This window comes from Bufo bufo (assembly GCF_905171765.1).
Source record: "Bufo bufo chromosome 6 unlocalized genomic scaffold, aBufBuf1.1 SUPER_6_unloc_3, whole genome shotgun sequence".
In the NCBI taxonomy this organism is placed as follows: domain Eukaryota; kingdom Metazoa; phylum Chordata; class Amphibia; order Anura; family Bufonidae; genus Bufo; species Bufo bufo.
Window position 1 is genome coordinate 100,946 of NW_024400002.1, and position 21,683 is coordinate 122,628.

At 46.0% G+C, this 21,683-nt stretch overlaps 15 non-coding genes and 2 pseudogenes across 15 annotated transcripts; all 17 read left to right on the forward strand.

Moving 5' to 3' along the window:
* Positions 1-939: 939 nt before the first annotated feature.
* Positions 940-1,130, forward strand: LOC120982948. The gene has a single exon (XR_005775027.1). It is a non-coding gene; the product is annotated as a U2 spliceosomal RNA (small nuclear RNA).
* Positions 1,131-2,169: 1,039 nt separating this feature from the next.
* LOC120982949 lies at positions 2,170-2,360 on the forward strand. Its single transcript, XR_005775028.1, has one exon. It is a non-coding gene; the product is annotated as a U2 spliceosomal RNA (small nuclear RNA).
* Positions 2,361-3,393: 1,033 nt separating this feature from the next.
* Positions 3,394-3,536, forward strand: LOC120982907 (annotated as a pseudogene).
* Positions 3,537-5,286: 1,750 nt separating this feature from the next.
* On the forward strand, positions 5,287-5,457 carry LOC120982902 (annotated as a pseudogene).
* A 1,034-nt stretch (positions 5,458-6,491) lies between these two features.
* Positions 6,492-6,682, forward strand: LOC120982950. Its single transcript, XR_005775029.1, has one exon. It is a non-coding gene; the product is annotated as a U2 spliceosomal RNA (small nuclear RNA).
* Positions 6,683-7,715: 1,033 nt separating this feature from the next.
* On the forward strand, positions 7,716-7,906 carry LOC120982951. The gene has a single exon (XR_005775030.1). It is a non-coding gene; the product is annotated as a U2 spliceosomal RNA (small nuclear RNA).
* A 1,033-nt stretch (positions 7,907-8,939) lies between these two features.
* Positions 8,940-9,130, forward strand: LOC120982952. The gene has a single exon (XR_005775031.1). It is a non-coding gene; the product is annotated as a U2 spliceosomal RNA (small nuclear RNA).
* Positions 9,131-10,163: 1,033 nt separating this feature from the next.
* On the forward strand, positions 10,164-10,354 carry LOC120982953. The gene has a single exon (XR_005775032.1). It is a non-coding gene; the product is annotated as a U2 spliceosomal RNA (small nuclear RNA).
* Positions 10,355-11,388: 1,034 nt separating this feature from the next.
* Positions 11,389-11,579, forward strand: LOC120982954. The gene has a single exon (XR_005775033.1). It is a non-coding gene; the product is annotated as a U2 spliceosomal RNA (small nuclear RNA).
* Positions 11,580-12,616: 1,037 nt separating this feature from the next.
* Positions 12,617-12,807, forward strand: LOC120982956. The gene has a single exon (XR_005775035.1). It is a non-coding gene; the product is annotated as a U2 spliceosomal RNA (small nuclear RNA).
* A 1,035-nt stretch (positions 12,808-13,842) lies between these two features.
* LOC120982957 lies at positions 13,843-14,033 on the forward strand. Its single transcript, XR_005775036.1, has one exon. It is a non-coding gene; the product is annotated as a U2 spliceosomal RNA (small nuclear RNA).
* Positions 14,034-15,066: 1,033 nt separating this feature from the next.
* On the forward strand, positions 15,067-15,257 carry LOC120982958. The gene has a single exon (XR_005775037.1). It is a non-coding gene; the product is annotated as a U2 spliceosomal RNA (small nuclear RNA).
* Positions 15,258-16,292: 1,035 nt separating this feature from the next.
* Positions 16,293-16,483, forward strand: LOC120982959. The gene has a single exon (XR_005775038.1). It is a non-coding gene; the product is annotated as a U2 spliceosomal RNA (small nuclear RNA).
* A 1,012-nt stretch (positions 16,484-17,495) lies between these two features.
* Positions 17,496-17,686, forward strand: LOC120982960. The gene has a single exon (XR_005775039.1). It is a non-coding gene; the product is annotated as a U2 spliceosomal RNA (small nuclear RNA).
* A 1,038-nt stretch (positions 17,687-18,724) lies between these two features.
* LOC120982888 lies at positions 18,725-18,915 on the forward strand. Its single transcript, XR_005774980.1, has one exon. It is a non-coding gene; the product is annotated as a U2 spliceosomal RNA (small nuclear RNA).
* A 1,034-nt stretch (positions 18,916-19,949) lies between these two features.
* LOC120982889 lies at positions 19,950-20,140 on the forward strand. The gene has a single exon (XR_005774981.1). It is a non-coding gene; the product is annotated as a U2 spliceosomal RNA (small nuclear RNA).
* A 1,034-nt stretch (positions 20,141-21,174) lies between these two features.
* Positions 21,175-21,365, forward strand: LOC120982890. Its single transcript, XR_005774982.1, has one exon. It is a non-coding gene; the product is annotated as a U2 spliceosomal RNA (small nuclear RNA).
* Positions 21,366-21,683: the final 318 nt, after the last annotated feature.

Here is a 21,683-nt window from a genome sequence, read left to right on the forward strand (position 1 = left end):
CTTCTCCTCTGTCTGCCCAGTCAGTGCAGTGTTGCTTTTTGCATATAATACCTGCATCTAGTCTGTCAATCTCCTAATTGCATCAGCTGTCGGTTGTTTCCAGCACCAAGCAACCCATTCAGCCCCAGTGTCGTCACACACACCCTGGATCCAATTAAGACTGATGATTGGTTAATTGGCTTATCACCTGAATGAATTGTTTGGACCTCCCCTCCTCCACGTTTGATTTGGGCCTGTTGTGCACACCTCGGAGGGTTGCTGAGTCGTCTCTGGCAGGCAATTGACCCTTTTTTGTATCAAGTTGGCTGGATGTAACCATTTAGCTTTTGCAGTGCTTCAATAAATGAGTAAAGTTTGCCTGTGTCTCCCTCTTGTGGATCTTTTGAACTGGATTACTTAGTGGCTAAAAAGTAGCCCAGCACTTCCTATGCAGCTGGACCTACCTTGTCTGTTCAATGGACGGAACACTGCGCGTGTCACAAGAGCCTTGTCAGGTCAAGAGGTCAAAGAGGTCAAGTAAGGTCAGCTATTGGATGACATCACAAGGGCCCTGATGGAACACTCAACAATGGTGCCGTGACATCACAATCAACAATGGTTATCTTTTTTTTTTTTTTTTTTTTTTTTTTTTTTTCCTTTCACTCACTACTATTCCTATCATGCTTTCTGCTTGGCGTGCTTTGGCACCGCACCAGGAATTTCGTGCGAAGAAAAGGCGTGTCCAAAAGTCGCGTGTGGGCGGAGCTATGCAGATAGCAAACACGAAAAGAAGCATGCTGGTGTGACTTCTGTGCGTAGGACGCGCGTGAACGTTTTCCCCGGTTTGTGAGAGAAAGAAGCCTCCCGGACTGTGTATTGGGCTGGGGACAGTAGTCTATTGCCTTCATTAGTGCTCTGCATTGGGGACCATCGGCCTGTACTGCGAACCCTTTTCAGGTTATCGCTTCTCGGCCTTTTGGCTAAGATCAAGTGTAGTATCTGTTCTTATCAGTTTAATATCTGATACGTCCCCTATCTGGGGACCATATATTAAATGGATTTTTCGAACAGGGAGATGGAAAAAGAGCTTGCTCTGTCCACTCCACGCATTGACCTGGTATTGCAGTACCTCCAGGACCGGTGCACCCCTTCTAATCCAGTATGAAAAAACAGAATGAAATTGAAATGGATTGCAAGCATCATCCTTCCAGCCAAGCAAGTGGAAAGTTGTGTGTGTCGTGCCTCCTTCAGCTTCTCCTCTGTCTGCCCAGTCAGTGCAGTGTTGCTTTTTGCATATAATACCTGCATCTAGTCTGTCAATCTCCTAATTGCATCAGCTGTCGGTTGTTTCCAGCACCAAGCAACCCATTCAGCCCCAGTGTCGTCACACACACCCTGGATCCAATTAAGACTGATGATTGGTTAATTGGCTTATCACCTGAATGAATTGTTTGGACCTCCCCTCCTCCACGTTTGATTTGGGCCTGTTGTGCACACCTCGGAGGGTTGCTGAGTCGTCTCTGGCAGGCAATTGACCCTTTTTTGTATCAAGTTGGCTGGATGTAACCATTTAGCTTTTGCAGTGCTTCAATAAATGAGTAAAGTTTGCCTGTGTCTCCCTCTTGTGGATCTTTTGAACTGGATTACTTAGTGGCTAAAAAGTAGCCCAGCACTTCCTATGCAGCTGGACCTACCTTGTCTGTTCAATGGACGGAACACTGCGCGTGTCACAAGAGCCTTGTCAGGTCAAGAGGTCAAAGAGGTCAAGTAAGGTCAGCTATTGGATGACATCACAAGGGCCCTGATGGAACACTCAACAATGGTGCCGTGACATCACAATCAACAATGGTTATCCTTTTTTTTTTTTTTTTTTTTTTTTTTTTTTCCTTTCACTCACTACTATTCCTATCATGCTTTCTGCTTGGCGTGCTTTGGCACCGCACCAGGAATTTCGTGCGAAGAAAAGGCGTGTCCAAAAGTCGCGTGTGGGCGGAGCTATGCAGATAGCAAACACGAAAAGAAGCATGCTGGTGTGACTTCTGTGCGTAGGACGCGCGTGAACGTTTTCCCCGGTTTGTGAGAGAAAGAAGCCTCCCGGACTGTGTATTGGGCTGGGGACAGTAGTCTATTGCCTTCATTAGTGCTCTGCATTGGGGACCATCGGCCTGTACTGCGAACCCTTTTCAGGTTATCGCTTCTCGGCCTTTTGGCTAAGATCAAGTGTAGTATCTGTTCTTATCAGTTTAATATCTGATACGTCCCCTATCTGGGGACCATATATTAAATGGATTTTTCGAACAGGGAGATGGAAAAAGAGCTTGCTCTGTCCACTCCACGCATTGACCTGGTATTGCAGTACCTCCAGGACCGGTGCACCCCTTCTAATCCAGTATGAAAAAACAGAATGAAATTGAAATGGATTGCAAGCATCATCCTTCCAGCCAAGCAAGTGGAAAGTTGTGTGTGTCGTGCCTCCTTCAGCTTCTCCTCTGTCTGCCCAGACAGTGCAGTGTTGCTTTTTGCATATAATACCTGCATCTAGTCTGTCAATCTCCTAATTGCATCAGCTGTCGGTTGTTTCCAGCACCAAGCAACCCATTCAGCCCCAGTGTCGTCACACACACCCTGGATCCAATTAAGACTGATGATTGGTTAATTGGCTTATCACCTGAATGAATTGTTTGGACCTCCCCTCCTCCACGTTTGATTTGGGCCTGTTGTGCACACCTCGGAGGGTTGCTGAGTCGTCTCTGGCAGGCAATTGACCCTTTTTTGTATCAAGTTGGCTGGATGTAACCATTTAGCTTTTGCAGTGCTTCAATAAATGAGTAAAGTTTGCCTGTGTCTCCCTCTTGTGGATCTTTTGAACTGGATTACTTAGTGGCTAAAAAGTAGCCCAGCACTTCCTATGCAGCTGGACCTACCTTGTCTGTTCAATGGACGGAACACTGCGCGTGTCACAAGAGCCTTGTCAGGTCAAGAGGTCAAAGAGGTCAAGTAAGGTCAGCTATTGGATGACATCACAAGGGCCCTGATGGAACACTCAACAATGGTGCCGTGACATCACAATCAACAATGGTTATCCTTTTTTTTTTTTTTTTTTTTTTTTCCTTTCACTCACTACTATTCCTATCATGCTTTCTGCTTGGCGTGCTTTGGCACCGCACCAGGAATTTCGTGCGAAGAAAAGGCGTGTCCAAAAGTCGCGTGTGGGCGGAGCTATGCAGATAGCAAACACGAAAAGAAGCATGCTGGTGTGACTTCTGTGCGTAGGACGCGCGTGAACGTTTTCCCCGGTTTGTGAGAGAAAGAAGCCTCCCGGACTGTGTATTGGGCTGGGGACAGTAGTCTATTGCCTTCATTAGTGCTCTGCATTGGGGACCATCGGCCTGTACTGCGAACCCTTTTCAGGTTATCGCTTCTCGGCCTTTTGGCTAAGATCAAGTGTAGTATCGAGAGGTGCTGCCTTGGTCTTGGCCGGAGGTGCCTGGGGTACCCGGCTGCTCGGCCTGGGGGGATCGTTCGGGTTCATAGCCCGGACTTCACCCCCCTGCTGCTATTGGGCAGTCGGATTAGTCCCCAGGCAACGGGAAGCGATCACCTGACCGCTTTTTGGAGTGGTGGAGGTTCCTTTTGATCATTATGGAGGAACCGATGGAGGCTTTGATGCAGGAGCAGAAGGAACCAGAGGCGATACCTGGATATGCGCAAGTCCGAAATGGAATCCGCGTTTTCGTGGAAGAGAAGGAGCGTATGCGAAAAGACTTGGTTTTTATCGTTAAAGTCTTGTTGGATGAACTTATGGGAATTGGAAGGAACGAAGTACTGGCTCTTATGGATTATCCCAAAAGAGGATGCTATGACATTATTCTTCAGAATGCTGAACTTTGCAACAATTTTTTGTGGAAATGGGAGGAAATCAAAGCGGACGCAAGGTTAGTGGGTGTGAAAGTTATCCCTCACTTTCCTGGTAATGTTAAAATTGTTATAGTTAAAATGTACTCACCTTATATTGGAGAAGAAAAGATAATTGCTTATCTAAAAAATTTTTGTGAACAAGTGGTGCCATTGGGTAAAGTGTATAATCAGTTCGGTTTCTGGACTTCCAAGTGGAGATACAAGGTATCTTTGAAGAAAGATGTATTTGGGAAAGACGAGTTCATGATACCAGAAGCAAGGTTTAAAATAGGCAAAACAACGGGAGATCTGTTTTATAACGGAATACCGGAGTTTTGTAGACGGTGTAAATTATATGGGCACCTAAAGGAGAACTGCAAAGAGGAGTTATGTGGCTTATGCGGAAGAGGAGGGCATAGTGCTGGGAAATGTACAAACCCGAAATTGTGTTATCTTTGTCATGAAAGTGGGCATGAGGTACGTAATTGTCCCAAGAGGAAGGATACAAGGGGGAAAGAATCAGATCCTCCTGGAAAAGGGAAAACTTCAGAAGATGTAGAGGCGGAGAGTATGCAAATGGGGGATGTAGTAGGAGAAACCCAGATGGAAAGTCAGAAGAGGAAAGTAGAGCAGGATTCTCAAGTTGGTGGGAGTCAGCAAAGGGAAGTTGTAAAAAAAAAAGGGAAAAAGGTGGAGGAGGTGGAAGTTGGTAAAAAAGAGGGAGAAAAAATGAGTTTAGAAGTAAAAGTTGAGGCGTTGAGTAAGGAAAAATTGGAAAGATCTAAAGCTGCAAATGAAAAAGATTTAGGTCTTGAAATGTCAAGTACAGAAGACGAATCTGTATCAGAGTTAAAAAGGGAAAAAAGAGGAATTAAGCTACCAGATGATTTTCAGAGGTGGAAAGGCCGTCTGCATAAAGAGTATCCGGGGGTAAAGTTGCAAAGAGCCCGAGATCGTGTTTATGTTCTTTTTGAAGAAGATCCAACGGAATTTTATAAACAATTTCAGCCGGAAAGATGGTTAAGAGATATTCTTGAACATAAAGTTGATGTTTCCATGGAGGACTTGAAAGAGTTACAGGATGCTTTGTTAATATGTGCTCTGAAAAAAGGACAGAAAGTTAATGATTAATGATGATAGGGGAATAGTTTATATAATTTTTTTCTTGTTTTATGGGGGGAGGGAGGGAGGGGGGGGGAAAAAAATTAAAATTAAAAAAAAAAAAAAAAGGAAGACTTTTCAGTATGTGTTCAGTATTTGTTGTATGTCATTTTGCTTTGTGTATTTTATTAATTAAAAAGAGATTAACCATGGTGATGAACGGTATAGATATACGAGTGTGTATACTTGTGATGGATATATACCATTCTGAATGGTTTAAAAAAAAAAAAAAAAAAAAAAAAAAAAAAAAAAAAAAAAAAAAAAAAATCTGTTCTTATCAGTTTAATATCTGATACGTCCCCTATCTGGGGACCATATATTAAATGGATTTTTCGAACAGGGAGATGGAAAAAGAGCTTGCTCTGTCCACTCCACGCATTGACCTGGTATTGCAGTACCTCCAGGACCGGTGCACCCCTTCTAATCCAGTATGAAAAAACAGAATGAAATTGAAATGGATTGCAAGCATCATCCTTCCAGCCAAGCAAGTGGAAAGTTGTGTGTGTCGTGCCTCCTTCAGCTTCTCCTCTGTCTGCCCAGTCAGTGCAGTGTTGCTTTTTGCATATAATACCTGCATCTAGTCTGTCAATCTCCTAATTGCATCAGCTGTCGGTTGTTTCCAGCACCAAGCAACCCATTCAGCCCCAGTGTCGTCACACACACCCTGGATCCAATTAAGACTGATGATTGGTTAATTGGCTTATCACCTGAATGAATTGTTTGGACCTCCCCTCCTCCACGTTTGATTTGGGCCTGTTGTGCACACCTCGGAGGGTTGCTGAGTCGTCTCTGGCAGGCAATTGACCCTTTTTTGTATCAAGTTGGCTGGATGTAACCATTTAGCTTTTGCAGTGCTTCAATAAATGAGTAAAGTTTGCCTGTGTCTCCCTCTTGTGGATCTTTTGAACTGGATTACTTAGTGGCTAAAAAGTAGCCCAGCACTTCCTATGCAGCTGGACCTACCTTGTCTGTTCAATGGACGGAACACTGCGCGTGTCACAAGAGCCTTGTCAGGTCAAGAGGTCAAAGAGGTCAAGTAAGGTCAGCTATTGGATGACATCACAAGGGCCCTGATGGAACACTCAACAATGGTGCCGTGACATCACAATCAACAATGGTTATCCTTTTTTTTTTTTTTTTTTTTTTTTTCCTTTCACTCACTACTATTCCTATCATGCTTTCTGCTTGGCGTGCTTTGGCACCGCACCAGGAATTTCGTGCGAAGAAAAGGCGTGTCCAAAAGTCGCGTGTGGGCGGAGCTATGCAGATAGCAAACACGAAAAGAAGCATGCTGGTGTGACTTCTGTGCGTAGGACGCGCGTGAACGTTTTCCCCGGTTTGTGAGAGAAAGAAGCCTCCCGGACTGTGTATTGGGCTGGGGACAGTAGTCTATTGCCTTCATTAGTGCTCTGCATTGGGGACCATCGGCCTGTACTGCGAACCCTTTTCAGGTTATCGCTTCTCGGCCTTTTGGCTAAGATCAAGTGTAGTATCTGTTCTTATCAGTTTAATATCTGATACGTCCCCTATCTGGGGACCATATATTAAATGGATTTTTCGAACAGGGAGATGGAAAAAGAGCTTGCTCTGTCCACTCCACGCATTGACCTGGTATTGCAGTACCTCCAGGACCGGTGCACCCCTTCTAATCCAGTATGAAAAAACAGAATGAAATTGAAATGGATTGCAAGCATCATCCTTCCAGCCAAGCAAGTGGAAAGTTGTGTGTGTCGTGCCTCCTTCAGCTTCTCCTCTGTCTGCCCAGTCAGTGCAGTGTTGCTTTTTGCATATAATACCTGCATCTAGTCTGTCAATCTCCTAATTGCATCAGCTGTCGGTTGTTTCCAGCACCAAGCAACCCATTCAGCCCCAGTGTCGTCACACACACCCTGGATCCAATTAAGACTGATGATTGGTTAATTGGCTTATCACCTGAATGAATTGTTTGGACCTCCCCTCCTCCACGTTTGATTTGGGCCTGTTGTGCACACCTCGGAGGGTTGCTGAGTCGTCTCTGGCAGGCAATTGACCCTTTTTTGTATCAAGTTGGCTGGATGTAACCATTTAGCTTTTGCAGTGCTTCAATAAATGAGTAAAGTTTGCCTGTGTCTCCCTCTTGTGGATCTTTTGAACTGGATTACTTAGTGGCTAAAAAGTAGCCCAGCACTTCCTATGCAGCTGGACCTACCTTGTCTGTTCAATGGACGGAACACTGCGCGTGTCACAAGAGCCTTGTCAGGTCAAGAGGTCAAAGAGGTCAAGTAAGGTCAGCTATTGGATGACATCACAAGGGCCCTGATGGAACACTCAACAATGGTGCCGTGACATCACAATCAACAATGGTTATCCTTTTTTTTTTTTTTTTTTTTTTTTCCTTTCACTCACTACTATTCCTATCATGCTTTCTGCTTGGCGTGCTTTGGCACCGCACCAGGAATTTCGTGCGAAGAAAAGGCGTGTCCAAAAGTCGCGTGTGGGCGGAGCTATGCAGATAGCAAACACGAAAAGAAGCATGCTGGTGTGACTTCTGTGCGTAGGACGCGCGTGAACGTTTTCCCCGGTTTGTGAGAGAAAGAAGCCTCCCGGACTGTGTATTGGGCTGGGGACAGTAGTCTATTGCCTTCATTAGTGCTCTGCATTGGGGACCATCGGCCTGTACTGCGAACCCTTTTCAGGTTATCGCTTCTCGGCCTTTTGGCTAAGATCAAGTGTAGTATCTGTTCTTATCAGTTTAATATCTGATACGTCCCCTATCTGGGGACCATATATTAAATGGATTTTTCGAACAGGGAGATGGAAAAAGAGCTTGCTCTGTCCACTCCACGCATTGACCTGGTATTGCAGTACCTCCAGGACCGGTGCACCCCTTCTAATCCAGTATGAAAAAACAGAATGAAATTGAAATGGATTGCAAGCATCATCCTTCCAGCCAAGCAAGTGGAAAGTTGTGTGTGTCGTGCCTCCTTCAGCTTCTCCTCTGTCTGCCCAGTCAGTGCAGTGTTGCTTTTTGCATATAATACCTGCATCTAGTCTGTCAATCTCCTAATTGCATCAGCTGTCGGTTGTTTCCAGCACCAAGCAACCCATTCAGCCCCAGTGTCGTCACACACACCCTGGATCCAATTAAGACTGATGATTGGTTAATTGGCTTATCACCTGAATGAATTGTTTGGACCTCCCCTCCTCCACGTTTGATTTGGGCCTGTTGTGCACACCTCGGAGGGTTGCTGAGTCGTCTCTGGCAGGCAATTGACCCTTTTTTGTATCAAGTTGGCTGGATGTAACCATTTAGCTTTTGCAGTGCTTCAATAAATGAGTAAAGTTTGCCTGTGTCTCCCTCTTGTGGATCTTTTGAACTGGATTACTTAGTGGCTAAAAAGTAGCCCAGCACTTCCTATGCAGCTGGACCTACCTTGTCTGTTCAATGGACGGAACACTGCGCGTGTCACAAGAGCCTTGTCAGGTCAAGAGGTCAAAGAGGTCAAGTAAGGTCAGCTATTGGATGACATCACAAGGGCCCTGATGGAACACTCAACAATGGTGCCGTGACATCACAATCAACAATGGTTATCCTTTTTTTTTTTTTTTTTTTTTTTTCCTTTCACTCACTACTATTCCTATCATGCTTTCTGCTTGGCGTGCTTTGGCACCGCACCAGGAATTTCGTGCGAAGAAAAGGCGTGTCCAAAAGTCGCGTGTGGGCGGAGCTATGCAGATAGCAAACACGAAAAGAAGCATGCTGGTGTGACTTCTGTGCGTAGGACGCGCGTGAACGTTTTCCCCGGTTTGTGAGAGAAAGAAGCCTCCCGGACTGTGTATTGGGCTGGGGACAGTAGTCTATTGCCTTCATTAGTGCTCTGCATTGGGGACCATCGGCCTGTACTGCGAACCCTTTTCAGGTTATCGCTTCTCGGCCTTTTGGCTAAGATCAAGTGTAGTATCTGTTCTTATCAGTTTAATATCTGATACGTCCCCTATCTGGGGACCATATATTAAATGGATTTTTCGAACAGGGAGATGGAAAAAGAGCTTGCTCTGTCCACTCCACGCATTGACCTGGTATTGCAGTACCTCCAGGACCGGTGCACCCCTTCTAATCCAGTATGAAAAAACAGAATGAAATTGAAATGGATTGCAAGCATCATCCTTCCAGCCAAGCAAGTGGAAAGTTGTGTGTGTCGTGCCTCCTTCAGCTTCTCCTCTGTCTGCCCAGTCAGTGCAGTGTTGCTTTTTGCATATAATACCTGCATCTAGTCTGTCAATCTCCTAATTGCATCAGCTGTCGGTTGTTTCCAGCACCAAGCAACCCATTCAGCCCCAGTGTCGTCACACACACCCTGGATCCAATTAAGACTGATGATTGGTTAATTGGCTTATCACCTGAATGAATTGTTTGGACCTCCCCTCCTCCACGTTTGATTTGGGCCTGTTGTGCACACCTCGGAGGGTTGCTGAGTCGTCTCTGGCAGGCAATTGACCCTTTTTTGTATCAAGTTGGCTGGATGTAACCATTTAGCTTTTGCAGTGCTTCAATAAATGAGTAAAGTTTGCCTGTGTCTCCCTCTTGTGGATCTTTTGAACTGGATTACTTAGTGGCTAAAAAGTAGCCCAGCACTTCCTATGCAGCTGGACCTACCTTGTCTGTTCAATGGACGGAACACTGCGCGTGTCACAAGAGCCTTGTCAGGTCAAGAGGTCAAAGAGGTCAAGTAAGGTCAGCTATTGGATGACATCACAAGGGCCCTGATGGAACACTCAACAATGGTGCCGTGACATCACAATCAACAATGGTTATCCTTTTTTTTTTTTTTTTTTTTTTTTCCTTTCACTCACTACTATTCCTATCATGCTTTCTGCTTGGCGTGCTTTGGCACCGCACCAGGAATTTCGTGCGAAGAAAAGGCGTGTCCAAAAGTCGCGTGTGGGCGGAGCTATGCAGATAGCAAACACGAAAAGAAGCATGCTGGTGTGACTTCTGTGCGTAGGACGCGCGTGAACGTTTTCCCCGGTTTGTGAGAGAAAGAAGCCTCCCGGACTGTGTATTGGGCTGGGGACAGTAGTCTATTGCCTTCATTAGTGCTCTGCATTGGGGACCATCGGCCTGTACTGCGAACCCTTTTCAGGTTATCGCTTCTCGGCCTTTTGGCTAAGATCAAGTGTAGTATCTGTTCTTATCAGTTTAATATCTGATACGTCCCCTATCTGGGGACCATATATTAAATGGATTTTTCGAACAGGGAGATGGAAAAAGAGCTTGCTCTGTCCACTCCACGCATTGACCTGGTATTGCAGTACCTCCAGGACCGGTGCACCCCTTCTAATCCAGTATGAAAAAACAGAATGAAATTGAAATGGATTGCAAGCATCATCCTTCCAGCCAAGCAAGTGGAAAGTTGTGTGTGTCGTGCCTCCTTCAGCTTCTCCTCTGTCTGCCCAGTCAGTGCAGTGTTGCTTTTTGCATATAATACCTGCATCTAGTCTGTCAATCTCCTAATTGCATCAGCTGTCGGTTGTTTCCAGCACCAAGCAACCCATTCAGCCCCAGTGTCGTCACACACACCCTGGATCCAATTAAGACTGATGATTGGTTAATTGGCTTATCACCTGAATGAATTGTTTGGACCTCCCCTCCTCCACGTTTGATTTGGGCCTGTTGTGCACACCTCGGAGGGTTGCTGAGTCGTCTCTGGCAGGCAATTGACCCTTTTTTGTATCAAGTTGGCTGGATGTAACCATTTAGCTTTTGCAGTGCTTCAATAAATGAGTAAAGTTTGCCTGTGTCTCCCTCTTGTGGATCTTTTGAACTGGATTACTTAGTGGCTAAAAAGTAGCCCAGCACTTCCTATGCAGCTGGACCTACCTTGTCTGTTCAATGGACGGAACACTGCGCGTGTCACAAGAGCCTTGTCAGGTCAAGAGGTCAAAGAGGTCAAGTAAGGTCAGCTATTGGATGACATCACAAGGGCCCTGATGGAACACTCAACAATGGTGCCGTGACATCACAATCAACAATGGTTATCCTTTTTTTTTTTTTTTTTTTTTTTTTCCTTTCACTCACTACTATTCCTATCATGCTTTCTGCTTGGCGTGCTTTGGCACCGCACCAGGAATTTCGTGCGAAGAAAAGGCGTGTCCAAAAGTCGCGTGTGGGCGGAGCTATGCAGATAGCAAACACGAAAAGAAGCATGCTGGTGTGACTTCTGTGCGTAGGACGCGCGTGAACGTTTTCCCCGGTTTGTGAGAGAAAGAAGCCTCCCGGACTGTGTATTGGGCTGGGGACAGTAGTCTATTGCCTTCATTAGTGCTCTGCATTGGGGACCATCGGCCTGTACTGCGAACCCTTTTCAGGTTATCGCTTCTCGGCCTTTTGGCTAAGATCAAGTGTAGTATCTGTTCTTATCAGTTTAATATCTGATACGTCCCCTATCTGGGGACCATATATTAAATGGATTTTTCGAACAGGGAGATGGAAAAAGAGCTTGCTCTGTCCACTCCACGCATTGACCTGGTATTGCAGTACCTCCAGGACCGGTGCACCCCTTCTAATCCAGTATGAAAAAACAGAATGAAATTGAAATGGATTGCAAGCATCATCCTTCCAGCCAAGCAAGTGGAAAGTTGTGTGTGTCGTGCCTCCTTCAGCTTCTCCTCTGTCTGCCCAGTCAGTGCAGTGTTGCTTTTTGCATATAATACCTGCATCTAGTCTGTCAATCTCCTAATTGCATCAGCTGTCGGTTGTTTCCAGCACCAAGCAACCCATTCAGCCCCAGTGTCGTCACACACACCCTGGATCCAATTAAGACTGATGATTGGTTAATTGGCTTATCACCTGAATGAATTGTTTGGACCTCCCCTCCTCCACGTTTGATTTGGGCCTGTTGTGCACACCTCGGAGGGTTGCTGAGTCGTCTCTGGCAGGCAATTGACCCTTTTTTGTATCAAGTTGGCTGGATGTAACCATTTAGCTTTTGCAGTGCTTCAATAAATGAGTAAAGTTTGCCTGTGTCTCCCTCTTGTGGATCTTTTGAACTGGATTACTTAGTGGCTAAAAAGTAGCCCAGCACTTCCTATGCAGCTGGACCTACCTTGTCTGTTCAATGGACGGAACACTGCGCGTGTCACAAGAGCCTTGTCAGGTCAAGAGGTCAAAGAGGTCAAGTAAGGTCAGCTATTGGATGACATCACAAGGGCCCTGATGGAACACTCAACAATGGTGCCGTGACATCACAATCAACAATGGTTATCCTTTTTTTTTTTTTTTTTTTTTTTTTTTTCCTTTCACTCACTACTATTCCTATCATGCTTTCTGCTTGGCGTGCTTTGGCACCGCACCAGGAATTTCGTGCGAAGAAAAGGCGTGTCCAAAAGTCGCGTGTGGGCGGAGCTATGCAGATAGCAAACACGAAAAGAAGCATGCTGGTGTGACTTCTGTGCGTAGGACGCGCGTGAACGTTTTCCCCGGTTTGTGAGAGAAAGAAGCCTCCCGGACTGTGTATTGGGCTGGGGACAGTAGTCTATTGCCTTCATTAGTGCTCTGCATTGGGGACCATCGGCCTGTACTGCGAACCCTTTTCAGGTTATCGCTTCTCGGCCTTTTGGCTAAGATCAAGTGTAGTATCTGTTCTTATCAGTTTAATATCTGATACGTCCCCTATCTGGGGACCATATATTAAATGGATTTTTCGAACAGGGAGATGGAAAAAGAGCTTGCTCTGTCCACTCCACGCATTGACCTGGTATTGCAGTACCTCCAGGACCGGTGCACCCCTTCTAATCCAGTATGAAAAAACAGAATGAAATTGAAATGGATTGCAAGCATCATCCTTCCAGCCAAGCAAGTGGAAAGTTGTGTGTGTCGTGCCTCCTTCAGCTTCTCCTCTGTCTGCCCAGTCAGTGCAGTGTTGCTTTTTGCATATAATACCTGCATCTAGTCTGTCAATCTCCTAATTGCATCAGCTGTCGGTTGTTTCCAGCACCAAGCAACCCATTCAGCCCCAGTGTCGTCACACACACCCTGGATCCAATTAAGACTGATGATTGGTTAATTGGCTTATCACCTGAATGAATTGTTTGGACCTCCCCTCCTCCACGTTTGATTTGGGCCTGTTGTGCACACCTCGGAGGGTTGCTGAGTCGTCTCTGGCAGGCAATTGACCCTTTTTTGTATCAAGTTGGCTGGATGTAACCATTTAGCTTTTGCAGTGCTTCAATAAATGAGTAAAGTTTGCCTGTGTCTCCCTCTTGTGGATCTTTTGAACTGGATTACTTAGTGGCTAAAAAGTAGCCCAGCACTTCCTATGCAGCTGGACCTACCTTGTCTGTTCAATGGACGGAACACTGCGCGTGTCACAAGAGCCTTGTCAGGTCAAGAGGTCAAAGAGGTCAAGTAAGGTCAGCTATTGGATGACATCACAAGGGCCCTGATGGAACACTCAACAATGGTGCCGTGACATCACAATCAACAATGGTTATCCTTTTTTTTTTTTTTTTTTTTTTTTTTCCTTTCACTCACTACTATTCCTATCATGCTTTCTGCTTGGCGTGCTTTGGCACCGCACCAGGAATTTCGTGCGAAGAAAAGGCGTGTCCAAAAGTCGCGTGTGGGCGGAGCTATGCAGATAGCAAACACGAAAAGAAGCATGCTGGTGTGACTTCTGTGCGTAGGACGCGCGTGAACGTTTTCCCCGGTTTGTGAGAGAAAGAAGCCTCCCGGACTGTGTATTGGGCTGGGGACAGTAGTCTATTGCCTTCATTAGTGCTCTGCATTGGGGACCATCGGCCTGTACTGCGAACCCTTTTCAGGTTATCGCTTCTCGGCCTTTTGGCTAAGATCAAGTGTAGTATCTGTTCTTATCAGTTTAATATCTGATACGTCCCCTATCTGGGGACCATATATTAAATGGATTTTTCGAACAGGGAGATGGAAAAAGAGCTTGCTCTGTCCACTCCACGCATTGACCTGGTATTGCAGTACCTCCAGGACCGGTGCACCCCTTCTAATCCAGTATGAAAAAACAGAATGAAATTGAAATGGATTGCAAGCATCATCCTTCCAGCCAAGCAAGTGGAAAGTTGTGTGTGTCGTGCCTCCTTCAGCTTCTCCTCTGTCTGCCCAGTCAGTGCAGTGTTGCTTTTTGCATATAATACCTGCATCTAGTCTGTCAATCTCCTAATTGCATCAGCTGTCGGTTGTTTCCAGCACCAAGCAACCCATTCAGCCCCAGTGTCGTCACACACACCCTGGATCCAATTAAGACTGATGATTGGTTAATTGGCTTATCACCTGAATGAATTGTTTGGACCTCCCCTCCTCCACGTTTGATTTGGGCCTGTTGTGCACACCTCGGAGGGTTGCTGAGTCGTCTCTGGCAGGCAATTGACCCTTTTTTGTATCAAGTTGGCTGGATGTAACCATTTAGCTTTTGCAGTGCTTCAATAAATGAGTAAAGTTTGCCTGTGTCTCCCTCTTGTGGATCTTTTGAACTGGATTACTTAGTGGCTAAAAAGTAGCCCAGCACTTCCTATGCAGCTGGACCTACCTTGTCTGTTCAATGGACGGAACACTGCGCGTGTCACAAGAGCCTTGTCAGGTCAAGAGGTCAAAGAGGTCAAGTAAGGTCAGCTATTGGATGACATCACAAGGGCCCTGATGGAACACTCAACAATGGTGCCGTGACATCACAATCAACAATGGTTATCCTTTTTTTTTTTTTTTTTTTTTTTTCCTTTCACTCACTACTATTCCTATCATGCTTTCTGCTTGGCGTGCTTTGGCACCGCACCAGGAATTTCGTGCGAAGAAAAGGCGTGTCCAAAAGTCGCGTGTGGGCGGAGCTATGCAGATAGCAAACACGAAAAGAAGCATGCTGGTGTGACTTCTGTGCGTAGGACGCGCGTGAACGTTTTCCCCGGTTTGTGAGAGAAAGAAGCCTCCCGGACTGTGTATTGGGCTGGGGACAGTAGTCTATTGCCTTCATTAGTGCTCTGCATTGGGGACCATCGGCCTGTACTGCGAACCCTTTTCAGGTTATCGCTTCTCGGCCTTTTGGCTAAGATCAAGTGTAGTATCTGTTCTTATCAGTTTAATATCTGATACGTCCCCTATCTGGGGACCATATATTAAATGGATTTTTCGAACAGGGAGATGGAAAAAGAGCTTGCTCTGTCCACTCCACGCATTGACCTGGTATTGCAGTACCTCCAGGACCGGTGCACCCCTTCTAATCCAGTATGAAAAAACAGAATGAAATTGAAATGGATTGCAAGCATCATCCTTCCAGCCAAGCAAGTGGAAAGTTGTGTGTGTCGTGCCTCCTTCAGCTTCTCCTCTGTCTGCCCAGTCAGTGCAGTGTTGCTTTTTGCATATAATACCTGCATCTAGTCTGTCAATCTCCTAATTGCATCAGCTGTCGGTTGTTTCCAGCACCAAGCAACCCATTCAGCCCCAGTGTCGTCACACACACCCTGGATCCAATTAAGACTGATGATTGGTTAATTGGCTTATCACCTGAATGAATTGTTTGGACCTCCCCTCCTCCACGTTTGATTTGGGCCTGTTGTGCACACCTCGGAGGGTTGCTGAGTCGTCTCTGGCAGGCAATTGACCCTTTTTTGTATCAAGTTGGCTGGATGTAACCATTTAGCTTTTGCAGTGCTTCAATAAATGAGTAAAGTTTGCCTGTGTCTCCCTCTTGTGGATCTTTTGAACTGGATTACTTAGTGGCTAAAAAGTAGCCCAGCACTTCCTATGCAGCTGGACCTACCTTGTCTGTTCAATGGACGGAACACTGCGCGTGTCACAAGAGCCTTGTCAGGTCAAGAGGTCAAAGAGGTCAAGTAAGGTCAGCTATTGGATGACATCACAAGGGCCCTGATGGAACACTCAACAATGGTGCCGTGACATCACAATCAACAATGGTTATCCTTTTTTTTTTTTTTTTTTTTTTTTTTCCTTTCACTCACTACTATTCCTATCATGCTTTCTGCTTGGCGTGCTTTGGCACCGCACCAGGAATTTCGTGCGAAGAAAAGGCGTGTCCAAAAGTCGCGTGTGGGCGGAGCTATGCAGATAGCAAACACGAAAAGAAGCATGCTGGTGTGACTTCTGTGCGTAGGACGCGCGTGAACGTTTTCCCCGGTTTGTGAGAGAAAGAAGCCTCCCGGACTGTGTATTGGGCTGGGGACAGTAGTCTATTGCCTTCATTAGTGCTCTGCATTGGGGACCATCGGCCTGTACTGCGAACCCTTTTCAGGTTATCGCTTCTCGGCCTTTTGGCTAAGATCAAGTGTAGTATCTGTTCTTATCAGTTTAATATCTGATACGTCCCCTATCTGGGGACCATATATTAAATGGATTTTTCGAACAGGGAGATGGAAAAAGAGCTTGCTCTGTCCACTCCACGCATTGACCTGGTATTGCAGTACCTCCAGGACCGGTGCACCCCTTCTAATCCAGTATGAAAAAACAGAATGAAATTGAAATGGATTGCAAGCATCATCCTTCCAGCCAAGCAAGTGGAAAGTTGTGTGTGTCGTGCCTCCTTCAGCTTCTCCTCTGTCTGCCCAGTCAGTGCAGTGTTGCTTTTTGCATATAATACCTGCATCTAGTCTGTCAATCTCCTAATTGCATCAGCTGTCGGTTGTTTCCAGCACCAAGCAACCCATTCAGCCCCAGTGTCGTCACACACACCCTGGATCCAATTAAGACTGATGATTGGTTAATTGGCTTATCACCTGAATGAATTGTATGGGCCTGTTGTGCACACCTCGGAGGGTTGCTGAGTCGTCTCTGGCAGGCAATTGACCCTTTTTTGTATCAAGTTGGCTGGATGTAACCATTTAGCTTTTGCAGTGCTTCAATAAATGAGTAAAGTTTGCCTGTGTCTCCCTCTTGTGGATCTTTTGAACTGGATTACTTAGTGGCTAAAAAGTAGCCCAGCACTTCCTATGCAGCTGGACCTACCTTGTCTGTTCAATGGACGGAACACTGCGCGTGTCACAAGAGCCTTGTCAGGTCAAGAGGTCAAAGAGGTCAAGTAAGGTCAGCTATTGGATGACATCACAAGGGCCCTGATGGAACACTCAACAATGGTGCCGTGACATCACAATCAACAATGGTTATCCTTTTTTTTTTTTTTTTTTTTTTTTTTTTTTCCTTTCACTCACTACTATTCCTATCATGCTTTCTGCTTGGCGTGCTTTGGCACCGCACCAGGAATTTCGTGCGAAGAAAAGGCGTGTCCAAAAGTCGCGTGTGGGCGGAGCTATGCAGATAGCAAACACGAAAAGAAGCATGCTGGTGTGACTTCTGTGCGTAGGACGCGCGTGAACGTTTTCCCCGGTTTGTGAGAGAAAGAAGCCTCCCGGACTGTGTATTGGGCTGGGGACAGTAGTCTATTGCCTTCATTAGTGCTCTGCATTGGGGACCATCGGCCTGTACTGCGAACCCTTTTCAGGTTATCGCTTCTCGGCCTTTTGGCTAAGATCAAGTGTAGTATCTGTTCTTATCAGTTTAATATCTGATACGTCCCCTATCTGGGGACCATATATTAAATGGATTTTTCGAACAGGGAGATGGAAAAAGAGCTTGCTCTGTCCACTCCACGCATTGACCTGGTATTGCAGTACCTCCAGGACCGGTGCACCCCTTCTAATCCAGTATGAAAAAACAGAATGAAATTGAAATGGATTGCAAGCATCATCCTTCCAGCCAAGCAAGTGGAAAGTTGTGTGTGTCGTGCCTCCTTCAGCTTCTCCTCTGTCTGCCCAGTCAGTGCAGTGTTGCTTTTTGCATATAATACCTGCATCTAGTCTGTCAATCTCCTAATTGCATCAGCTGTCGGTTGTTTCCAGCACCAAGCAACCCATTCAGCCCCAGTGTCGTCACACACACCCTGGATCCAATTAAGACTGATGATTGGTTAATTGGCTTATCACCTGAATGAATTGTTTGGACCTCCCCTCCTCCACGTTTGATTTGGGCCTGTTGTGCACACCTCGGAGGGTTGCTGAGTCGTCTCTGGCAGGCAATTGACCCTTTTTTGTATCAAGTTGGCTGGATGTAACCATTTAGCTTTTGCAGTGCTTCAATAAATGAGTAAAGTTTGCCTGTGTCTCCCTCTTGTGGATCTTTTGAACTGGATTACTTAGTGGCTAAAAAGTAGCCCAGCACTTCCTATGCAGCTGGACCTACCTTGTCTGTTCAATGGACGGAACACTGCGCGTGTCACAAGAGCCTTGTCAGGTCAAGAGGTCAAAGAGGTCAAGTAAGGTCAGCTATTGGATGACATCACAAGGGCCCTGATGGAACACTCAACAATGGTGCCGTGACATCACAATCAACAATGGTTATCCTTTTTTTTTTTTTTTTTTTTTTTTTTTTTCCTTTCACTCACTACTATTCCTATCATGCTTTCTGCTTGGCGTGCTTTGGCACCGCACCAGGAATTTCGTGCGAAGAAAAGGCGTGTCCAAAAGTCGCGTGTGGGCGGAGCTATGCAGATAGCAAACACGAAAAGAAGCATGCTGGTGTGACTTCTGTGCGTAGGACGCGCGTGAACGTTTTCCCCGGTTTGTGAGAGAAAGAAGCCTCCCGGACTGTGTATTGGGCTGGGGACAGTAGTCTATTGCCTTCATTAGTGCTCTGCATTGGGGACCATCGGCCTGTACTGCGAACCCTTTTCAGGTTATCGCTTCTCGGCCTTTTGGCTAAGATCAAGTGTAGTATCTGTTCTTATCAGTTTAATATCTGATACGTCCCCTATCTGGGGACCATATATTAAATGGATTTTTCGAACAGGGAGATGGAAAAAGAGCTTGCTCTGTCCACTCCACGCATTGACCTGGTATTGCAGTACCTCCAGGACCGGTGCACCCCTTCTAATCCAGTATGAAAAAACAGAATGAAATTGAAATGGATTGCAAGCATCATCCTTCCAGCCAAGCAAGTGGAAAGTTGTGTGTGTCGTGCCTCCTTCAGCTTCTCCTCTGTCTGCCCAGTCAGTGCAGTGTTGCTTTTTGCATATAATACCTGCATCTAGTCTGTCAATCTCCTAATTGCATCAGCTGTCGGTTGTTTCCAGCACCAAGCAACCCATTCAGCCCCAGTGTCGTCACACACACCCTGGATCCAATTAAGACTGATGATTGGTTAATTGGCTTATCACCTGAATGAATTGTTTGGACCTCCCCTCCTCCACGTTTGATTTGGGCCTGTTGTGCACACCTCGGAGGGTTGCTGAGTCGTCTCTGGCAGGCAATTGACCCTTTTTTGTATCAAGTTGGCTGGATGTAACCATTTAGCTTTTGCAGTGCTTCAATAAATGAGTAAAGTTTGCCTGTGTCTCCCTCTTGTGGATCTTTTGAACTGGATTACTTAGTGGCTAAAAAGTAGCCCAGCACTTCCTATGCAGCTGGACCTACCTTGTCTGTTCAATGGACGGAACACTGCGCGTGTCACAAGAGCCTTGTCAGGTCAAGAGGTCAAAGAGGTCAAGTAAGGTCAGCTATTGGATGACATCACAAGGGCCCTGATGGAACACTCAACAATGGTGCCGTGACATCACAATCAACAATGGTTATCCTTTTTTTTTTTTTTTTTTTTTTTTTCCTTTCACTCACTACTATTCCTATCATGCTTTCTGCTTGGCGTGCTTTGGCACCGCACCAGGAATTTCGTGCGAAGAAAAGGCGTGTCCAAAAGTCGCGTGTGGGCGGAGCTATGCAGATAGCAAACACGAAAAGAAGCATGCTGGTGTGACTTCTGTGCGTAGGACGCGCGTGAACGTTTTCCCCGGTTTGTGAGAGAAAGAAGCCTCCCGGACTGTGTATTGGGCTGGGGACAGTAGTCTATTGCCTTCATTAGTGCTCTGCATTGGGGACCATCGGCCTGTACTGCGAACCCTTTTCAGGTTATCGCTTCTCGGCCTTTTGGCTAAGATCAAGTGTAGTATCTGTTCTTATCAGTTTAATATCTGATACGTCCCCTATCTGGGGACCATATATTAAATGGATTTTTCGAACAGGGAGATGGAAAAAGAGCTTGCTCTGTCCACTCCACGCATTGACCTGGTATTGCAGTACCTCCAGGACCGGTGCACCCCTTCTAATCCAGTATGAAAAAACAGAATGAAATTGAAATGGATTGCAAGCATCATCCTTCCAGCCAAGCAAGTGGAAAGTTGTGTGTGTCGTGCCTCCTTCAGCTTCTCCTCTGTCTGCCCAGTCAGTGCAGTGTTGCTTTTTGCATATAATACCTGCATCTAGTCTGTCAATCTCCTAATTGCATCAGCTGTCGGTTGTTTCCAGCACCAAGCAACCCATTCAGCCCCAGTGTCGTCACACACACCCTGGATCCAATTAAGACTGATGATTGGTTAATTGGCTTATCACCTGAATGAATTGTTTGGACCTCCCCTCCTCCACGTTTGATTTGGGCCTGTTGTGCACACCTCGGAGGGTTGCTGAGTCGTCTCTGGCAGGCAATTGACCCTTTTTTGTATCAAGTTGGCTGGATGTAACCATTTAGCTTTTGCAGTGCTTCAATAAATGAGTAAAGTTTGCCTGTGTCTCCCTCTTGTGGATCTTTTGAACTGGATTACTTAGTGGCTAAAAAGTAGCCCAGCACTTCCTATGCAGCTGGACCTACCTTGTCTGTTCAATGGACGGAACACTGCGCGTGTCACAAGAGCCTTGTCAGGTCAAGAGGTCAAAGAGGTCAAGTAAGGTCAGCTATTGGATGACATCACAAGGGCCCTGATGGAACACTCAACAATGGTGCCGTGACATCACAATCAACAATGGTTATCCTTTTTTTTTTTTTTTTTTTTTTTTTCCTTTCACTCACTACTATTCCTATCATGCTTTCTGCTTGGCGTGCTTTGGCACCGCACCAGGAATTTCGTGCGAAGAAAAGGCGTGTCCAAAAGTCGCGTGTGGGCGGAGCTATGCAGATAGCAAACACGAAAAGAAGCATGCTGGTGTGACTTCTGTGCGTAGGACGCGCGTGAACGTTTTCCCCGGTTTGTGAGAGAAAGAAGCCTCCCGGACTGTGTATTGGGCTGGGGACAGTAGTCTATTGCCTTCATTAGTGCTCTGCATTGGGGACCATCGGCCTGTACTGCGAACCCTTTTCAGGTTATCGCTTCTCGGCCTTTTGGCTAAGATCAAGTGTAGTATCTGTTCTTATCAGTTTAATATCTGATACGTCCCCTATCTGGGGACCATATATTAAATGGATTTTTCGAACAGGGAGATGGAAAAAGAGCTTGCTCTGTCCACTCCACGCATTGACCTGGTATTGCAGTACCTCCAGGACCGGTGCACCCCTTCTAATCCAGTATGAAAAAACAGAATGAAATTGAAATGGATTGCAAGCATCATCCTTCCAGCCAAGCAAGTGGAAAGTTGTGTGTGTCGTGCCTCCTTCAGCTTCTCCTCTGTCTGCCCAGTCAGTGCAGTGTTGCTTTTTGCATATAATACCTGCATCTAGTCTGTCAATCTCCTAATTGCATCAGCTGTCGGTTGTTTCCAGCACCAAGCAACCCATTCAGCCCCAGTGTCGTCACACACACCCTGGATCCAATTAAGACTGATGATTGGTTAATTGGCTTATCACCTGAATGAATTGTTTGGACCTCCCCTCCTCC